General features: G+C 46.0%; 1 long non-coding RNA gene across 1 annotated transcript; it reads right to left on the minus strand.

Annotated features, from left to right (window-relative positions):
* Nucleotides 1-1,524: 1,524 nt before the first annotated feature.
* LOC117076584 lies at nt 1,525-5,291 on the minus strand. The gene is made up of 3 exons (XR_004434417.1): nt 4,987-5,291; nt 3,323-3,416; nt 1,525-1,615 (listed from the first exon to the last, which is right to left on the minus strand). It is a non-coding gene; the product is annotated as an uncharacterized LOC117076584 (long non-coding RNA).
* Nucleotides 5,292-8,754: the final 3,463 nt, after the last annotated feature.

Genomic DNA, 8,754 nt, shown 5'->3' on the forward strand with positions numbered 1-8,754 from the left:
CTGTATTGTTACTCATTATGTTACCATAATATAGTCAATATTGTTGCTTAGCATATTGGCATAGTCAGCATATTCAGTATCATTGCTTAGTATTTTAGCAGGGTCAGTGTGGTCAGTACTGTTGCTTTTTGGTTTAGTGTAGTTAATACAGTCAGTAGTGTTGCTTAGCATCTTAGCATAAATGTACAGTCAGTATCATTGCTTAGTATTTTAGCATAGTTAGCATGGTCAGTATGGTTGCTTAACCTTTCAGTGTAGTTAATATGGTCAGTATGGTTTCTTAATATTTTAGCATAGTTAGTGTAGGCAGTGCCAATGTTAAGTATTGCTAGCATAGTTGGTGTGGTCAGTATCATGTCTAAGCATGTTAAGAGTTGTTAGTCTAGGCCAGGCACGGTGACTCATGCCTGTAATCCCAGCACTTTGGGAGGCCGAGATGGGTGGATCACGAGGTTAGGAGATCAAGAGCATCCTGGCTAACACAGTGAAACCCCGTCTCTACTAAAAATACAAAAAATTAGCCAGGTGTGGTGGTGGGTGCCTGTAGTCCCAGCTACTTGGGAGGCTTAGGCAGGAGAATACCTGGGAGGCGGAGCTTGGAGTGAGCTGAGATTGTGCCACTGCACTCCAGCCTGGGTGAAAGAGTGAGACTCCATCTCAAAAAAAAAAAAAGTTAGTCTAGTATCATTGCATAATATTTTAGCATAGTCAATACAGTCACTGTTGTTGCCTTAATAAATTAGCATAGGTGCTATAGTTAATGTACTTCCTTAGTATTATAGCATAGTCAGTTTAGTCAGTATTCTAGCATAGATAGTATTCTAGTATAGTAGCAATAGTTACGCTAGAACAATAGTATTGTTGCATAGCGTCTTTAGTGTAGTCAGTATAGTCACTGTCATTGCGTAGTATTCTAGTGTAGTCAGTATCATTAGCATCATTAGTGCAGTCAGTACAGTTAGTATCATTGCTTATTATTTTAGCACAGTCAGTGTAGTTAGGATGGTTGGTTATGTATTTCAGTGTAGTCACTATAGTCAGAATCATTGCTTAGTGTTCCTGAGTAGTCAGTATAGTCAGTATGGTTGCTTACTATGTTAGCATTGTCAGCATAGTTAGTGTAGTTGCTTAGTATTTCGGCATAGTCAGTATGGTCAGTGTGGTTGCTTATGGTTTTAGCATAGTCAATACAGGTAGTATTGTTGCTTAGCAGTTCAGTGTGGTTAGCACAGAGAGTATTGCTGCTTATAATCATTAGAGCCATCAATATGGTCAGCACTGTTGTTTAGTATTTTGGTGCAGTCAGTATGGTTGCTTAGTATTTTAGCATAGCCAGTATAGTCGGTGTCATTGCTTAGCATTTTAACGTGGTCAGTACTGCCAGTATGGTTGCTTAGTATTTTAGTGCAGTTAGCAAAGTTAATATCTGTATCAGTTTTTTCTTGCTTTGCTTGAAAAAAAACTCAAGACTGTGTAATTTATAAAGAAAAGAGATTTCATTGGTTCATGGTTCCACTGGCTGTACAGGAAGCATGATGCTGCCATCGCCTCGGCTTCTGGGGAAGTCTCAGGAAACTTAAGGCAGAAAGCAAAGGAGAATTGGCATTTTACACACCTGGAACAGGAGAAAAAGTGGGGGCGGGGAGCCATTACACACTTTTAAACAACCGGATCTCACAACAACTCACTTACTATACAGCACTAAAAGGGAAGAGTCCTAAACTGTTTATGAGAACTCTGCCCCTATGATCCAATCACCTCCAACATTGGGAATTACAACTGGACATGAGATTCGGGTGGGTACAGAGATCTAAATCATATCTTTCTGTCTTGAGGCCCTCTCAAATCTCATGTCCTGTAACATTTCAAAACACAATCATACCTTCCCCCCAGTCTCCCGAAGTTTTAACTCATTCCAGCATTAACTCAAATGTCCATAGTCCAGTGTCTTGTCTGAGACAGGCTAGTCCCTTCTACCTATGAGTCTGTGAAATGAAAAACAAGTTAGTGATTTCTCAGATACAATGAGGGTACAGGCATTGGGTAAATACTCCCTTACCAAAAGGGAGGAATCTGCCCTAAAAAAGGGGCTGCAGGCCCCATGCGACCCTGAAACCCAGCAGGGAAGTCATTAAATCCTAAAATTCCAAAGTAATCTTCTTTGACTCCATGTCTCACATACAGGGAACAGTAGTGCAAGGGGTGGGCTCCCAAGGCTTTGGGCAGCTTTGCTTCTAAGGCTTTGCAAGGTACAGCCTCTGTGGCTGCTTTCACAGGCTTGTGTTGAGTGCCTACACCTTTTTCAGGCACAGCGTGCAGCTGCCAGTGGATCTACCCTTCTAGGGTCTGGAGGGAAGTGGCCCTCTTTTCATAACTCCATTAGAAAATGATCCAGTGGGGACTCTGTGTGGGGTTCCCACCCCACATTTCCCCTTCCCACTGCCCTAGGAGAGGTTCTCCATGAGGGCTCCACTCCTGCAGCCAGCTTCTGCCTGGACATCTGGGATTTGTATACATCCTTCAGAATCTAGACAGAGGCTCCCAAGCCACCACTTTTGCACTCTATGCCCCTATAAATGATTAATACTATCTGAAGCCACCAAGACTTATGGCTTGCACCCCCTGAAGCAGAGGCATGAGCTGTACCTGGGCCTTTCTTTCCAGCCATGGCTGGAGTTGGAGCAGCTGGAATGCAGGGAACAGTGTCCCAAGGCTACCCAGGGCAGCAGAACCCTGGGTCTGGCCCACAAAATTATGCTTCATCCCCAGGCTTTTGGGCCTGTGATGGGAGGGGCTGCCACAGAGTCTCTGAAATGTCTTGGAGGCCTTTCTTCCATTGTCTTGGCTATTAGCCATTGGTTCCTTTTTACTTATGCAAATTTCTGCAGTTCGCTTTAATTCCTCCCCTGAAAATGGGCTTTTCTTTTCTACCATATGGCTGGCCTACAAATTTCTCAAACATTTGCACTCTGCTTCCCTTTCAAATATAAAATCCAGTTTTACATCATTCCTTTGCTCATGAATATGAGCATCAGCGGTCATTAGAAGCAGCCAGGCCACATCTTGGAACACTCTGCTGCTTAGAAATTTCTTCTCTCAGGTACCTTCAATCATCACTCCCAATTTCAAAGACCAGATCACTAGTGAAGGGGCACAATGCCTCCATGGGCTTTGCTAACACATAAAAAAAGTGACCTTTGCTCCAGTTCCCAAAAAGTTCCTCATCTCCGAGACATCATCAGCCTGGACTTTATTGTCCATATCACTATGAGCATTTCAGTCACAACCATTTAACTGGTCTCTAGGAAGTTCCAAACTTTACCTCGTCTTCATGTCTTCAGAGCTCTGAAACCCCAACACTCTTCCAACCTCTGTCCATTACCCAGTTCCAAAGTCACTACCACATTTTCAGGTACCTGTAGAGCCATGCCTGACTCCTCAGTACCAATTTTCCATATTAGTACATTCTCACATTACCTTATAAGAATACCTGAGACTGGGTAATTTATAAAGAAAAGTGTTGGGATTGGCTCATGGTTCCACAGGCTGTACAGGAAGCATGTTACTGTCATCTGCTTCCCTTCTACAGGAGATCTCAAGAAACTGACAGTCATGGTGGAAGGTGTTATGGGTGCAACACTCCCTGGCTTGAGCAAGAGAGGATAGAGAGTGGTGAGTACTTCACCCTGTGTAACAAACAGATCTTGTGAGAACTCACATTACCAAGTACTCACTCAGTATATTGCACCAAGGGGTGATGGTACTGAACCATTCATAAGAATTTTGCCCCATGAGTCAATCACTTCCAACCAGACCCCACATCCAACATTGGAGATTACAATTGAAAATGATATTTGGGTGGAAACATATATCAGTATCATTAATTAGCACTGTTAGTCTAGTGAGTATACTTAGTATAGTTGCTTATGTTTTAGCACAGTCATATAGATAGTATAATTTCTTAATATTTAAACATAGGTAGTATAGTCAGTATCATTGCTTAGCAGTTTAGTGCAGCTAGTACAGTCAATATGGTTAGTTAATATTTTAGTGAAGTTTGTATAGTTAGCATGGTTTCTTTATATTTTAGTATAGCTATTATAGTCAGTATTATTTCTTTGTATTATAGCATAGTTATAATAGTCATTATTATCGCCTAGTTTTGTTAGTGTACTTGACATAATCAGCATGGTTGCTTAGTATTTTAGCAAAGTTTTTATGGTTGCTCAATATTTTAGTGTAGTCAGTATCGTTGATATGGTTGCTTAATATCTTATTGTGATCACTATAGTCTATATTGTTGCTTAGTATTTTGTAGTAGTCAGCACACTCAGTATCATTGTGTAGTACTGTTAGTGTAGTGTAGTCAGTATTGTTCCTTAGTTTCTTTGTCTGTAACATCAGCATCTTTGCTTATAGTTGGTACAGTAGGTATTGTTACTTAGTCTTTTAGCATAGTCAGTATGGTTTTTAGTATTTTAGCATAGTTTATATGGTTGCTTAGTGTTTTAGCATAGTTGGTAACTCAGTATCATTGCTTAGTATTCTCGTGTAGTGTTTATAGTCCGTTTAATTGCTTAGTATTTTAATGTAGTTAGTATATTCAGTATCATTGCTTAGTATTTTAGCATAGTTATTATAGTATTATTAGTGTATTTAGTATAATTAGTGTGGTTTGTTAGTATTGTCAACCTAGGAAGTATAATTAGTGTTTCTCATTAGTTAGAAGAGTTGGTAGAGGTTGATTTGTACTCAGCATAGTTAGGAGGCACTGTGGAGCTGGGCTTGGTCTCAAACTCACCTGATGAGGAGATCCAAAAGTACAGGATTTTTGAGACCATCAGTTGGGGTACATTCAGTGACCTCAAACTGGCCCAGCATATGCTAACTGGGACCCAGGTGGCCATCAAAATCATCTCTAAGAAGCGTGGCTGCCCCAGCATCACTCTCCAGAGAGAGATAAGTATCATGAAGACCCTCAATCACCCGAACATCATTCAACTCCACCAGGTGATTGACACAGCAAACACTGTCCATTTGGCAATGGAGTACACTGGAGGAGGAGAGCTGCACCACCAGATATGCCACCATGGCCACATCGAGGAGGAGGAGGCCTGGACTATGTTCAGGCAGATTCTGTAGGCACTGCAGTACTGCCACCGAAAGAACATCACACATTGAGAGCTATAGCCACAAAACATCCTACTGGATGTAGAACACACACAATGTTAATATCACTGACTTTGGCTTCAGCATGACACTTAGGGAGGGGGAGAGGCTGAGAACCTTTCATATGACTTACTCTTTTTTTTTTTTTTTTTTTTTTTTTTGAGACGGAGTCTCGCTCTGTCGCCCAGGCTGGAGTGCAGTGGCCAGATCTCAGCTCACTGCAAGCTCCGCCTCCCGGGTTTATGCCATTCTCTCGCCTCAGCCTCCCGAGTAGCTGGGACTACAGGCGCCCGCCACATCGCCCGGCTCATTTTTTTTTTGTATTTTTTTAGTAGAGATGGGGTTTCACCGTGTTAGCCAGGATGGTCTCGATCTCCTGACCTCGTGATCCACCCGATATGACTTACTCTTATGTAGCCCCAGAACTCTTCCTGGGCCATGGATATCAATGCCCTACCACCAGTGTCTGGAGCCTTGGCATCATCCTGTACACTATGTTGGCCAGGGTCCTGCCATTTTACTTGGAGAACTCTAAGGACCTACAGAAAAAAATTACTCAAAGAAAGTACCACTCACCAACTTTTTTCATTTCTAATAGAAAGCATCAGAGCATCTAGTGGAAAAACATCAGAGCACAGTCCCTTCCTCCTGTAGGCCCCACCTGAACTTCCCCATCTGCGAAGGTTTCCACCTTCCCTGTGGAGCCAAAGAGGAATCAAAGCCAGCTGGCCTTTCCCATTTTCAGATGCCTGAGGAGGACCAGGAGTCAGGGCAAAAGGCCACTGTTCCTGCCAGTCCCCTACCAGTTCTGCAGATGAAATGAACCATTCCAAGCAAAGCGCCCCAGCATGGCCCTGTGGCCTTCCTCTTCTCCCAGAGCACCAGCAGCAGTAGGGGAGACCCAGAAGAATCCTTGTCCCAGGGAACATCCCAGGAAGACAGCTCCCTCCATGCTGGGCAGCCAGGTGGTATAACCTCAGCCTCTCTGAATAAAATGAGCCAGGGCTTCCACAGGGCTGCCAGAAGATATCTCAATTTCATGCTGAAATTACTTTGTTTCTGCCGAGCCCAAAAACCTCATCTTAATAAGATAGCACTGACAAACCAGGTGGATAGCTGTGACCAAGACAAAACCAAGTAGTTTGGGCAGTCAAGCAGCACTGCCTGCATTTGATTATATTTACTATGTTTATAAATATTATTTCAATTGGCAAATCATGTTTGTATTCATTCATGGGGTACAGTGTAATGATCAGATAGATGTGTGCACTGGAATGATGAAATCAACCTACTTAGCATATTCATAACCTCAGAAAGACAAATTTCTCATGATGTCATTGAAGTGTTGATGTAAAAATGTTGATCTCATAGAAGTAGAGAGTAGGTTGATGGTGATCAGAAGCTGGGAGGCAGCAGAGTTAGGGAATGGAGAGTTGTTGGTCAAAGGACCAAAGTCTCAGATGGACAGGAGGAAGAGGTTTTGACATCTAGTACACAGCAGGGTGACCAATGAGAACCCATTGCATACTGCAAAAATACCCGAGAGAGTCCACATCAAAGGTCTCCCTGCATTTAGAATGGAGACAATGAAGATCCTTAGGTCCAAGAACATTAAAACCTGACATTGAAACCTCGACAATGTGTGGACTTTAACAGCTGCAAGTAGGAGCCAGGCAAGATGCCCAGGCTGCCATCAGCCCAGCATGCCTGGCCCAGGGGCCTCATCCAGCAGAGGACAGAGGTGTCCAAACTGCCACAGGGATCTCCCAGCGCCCGCCATCAGACACTGACGCCCATTTTACAGATGAGAGAGCCGGCCGCCTGAAGGGCACTCCTAGCCTGTATAATGCCTTTCTGAAAATCCACCCTCCAGATGGATGTAGCCTGGGTCAGGGAGCTGGGCCTGGGGTGAGCTGGACTTCAGCCCCCATATGCCCTCTTGGCTGGGGAGAGGGTGGGAGTGCTGTGGGGCCCCTTGTCTTCCCAGTGTGCTACTGTCCTTAAAATCCACTTTGGGGGCAAGGGACCCCCAGGTGTCAATACTGAATCTCCTTCCACCCAATGCCGTTTTGCCACCCCAGACAGAGGACCCCTTTGGGTCCCACTGGAGCTCCCCAAGGGTCCCTCAGAGTCTTCCCTACCTTGCTGCCATCCACCCTCTGGAAGTGCCAGCCCCGTGAGAAGAGGTGCCTTCCCCAGATCTGGCCTCCACTTGCATCGGATAAGGCCAGAGTTGTTTCTGACCTGTGACCTGTGACCTGTGACCTGTGGTAGAGTTTGACATCTCTTCTCCAGAAGCCAGGGCTCCAGGCTCAGTGAGCTGGGCTGAGTCAAGGGACCAAAGGGAAGGGGCTCCAGGAACCTGACGGAAAGCACCCTCTAGTGCTTCACAGACGGAAAGCACCCTCTAGTGTCCACCCAGGCCGTGCCTCGGGATCCATGCAGCCCTCGGTGCGGGCCGGGCTATCTTGTCTTGCTCATTTCTTTGCTGCCAGTGGCCTCCATTTGGGGGAACATTCTTGGGAGGAACTAATAGTCATGGAGCAGGGGAACAGGCCTGAGCAGGGCCGGCTCCCTAGAGGCAACCCAGAGAGCAGGGTCAGGCAGTGGGGGGGAGCGGGTGGAGGGGTAGGGGGGGAGGGGTGGGGAGGGGCGTTCCAGCTCCACCATCCAGGTGAGGAAACCAAGACTGTAGAGAGAGCAGGTAGGATCCCCAATAATATCTGGCCAAGAATGGATGGCAAAGCATTGGCTGTTTACCCCATTCCAGGCTGCCTCATGCCCACCCAGCCACTTCCCAGTACTCTGCTTTGTCCCCCTTCTCAGGTTCTGAAGTTGTCTTGTTTTATGCCCATCACCCGCACTGGAGCAGGGACCTTGACTCCCTCACAGCCGCACAGGCCTCGCACCCAGTAGGCCCTCAATCAATATTTGTGGAATCAGTGAGATGGGATTCAAGCCCGAGGGGTGTCTGCAGAGCATTGGAAGTACAGCCCTGGATCCCCGAAGCCACCTGGCAGAGCAGGCCTGGGGACACACAGGGGCAGTGGATGCCTACTGTGACTTTGGGGAACGTTGGTGGAACTGTCACTCACTAAGCTTATTTGCTCGTACGATTTGGGTATCCTGAGCTCCCTACTGGGCAAGTCTCGTGGGTTCACAGCTGCCCCTGAGTGTTTCCTAGGCAACCTCAAATCAGACTCTGCTCCTTAGTTGCCAGCACCTATTACTAAAGAAGCGGGGTGAAGAAGATTGGGGGCATCAGCCACAGGCATAAGGAGAAGGCAAAGAGTTTTCCACTTACAGTGATGGTAGTAGTGGCAGCCACCTGGCCCAGGGCATCATCTCTTTCTCCTGTCTGTCCCTCTGCCCTGTCAGCTCCCCACTACTCCCTGACCAGCTCACTGCAGTCCTTTCTCCACCTTTCCAAGGTAGATGCAGCTTGCTGCTCTCCTGAGGCCCCACTAAGGCTGTGGCTTCTAGTCCCGCTGACCTCTTGGACTTTACTTCCCTGGCCCCCACACCCACCTCCTTTCTGTTTGTCCCAGCCCCACCCCCAACTCCCTCTCCCCCAGCTCCTCCTTT

The sequence above is a fragment of the Trachypithecus francoisi genome, unplaced genomic scaffold (genome assembly GCF_009764315.1).
Source record: "Trachypithecus francoisi isolate TF-2019V2 unplaced genomic scaffold, Tfra_2.0 Lachesis_group0, whole genome shotgun sequence".
Lineage (NCBI taxonomy): Eukaryota > Metazoa > Chordata > Mammalia > Primates > Cercopithecidae > Trachypithecus > Trachypithecus francoisi.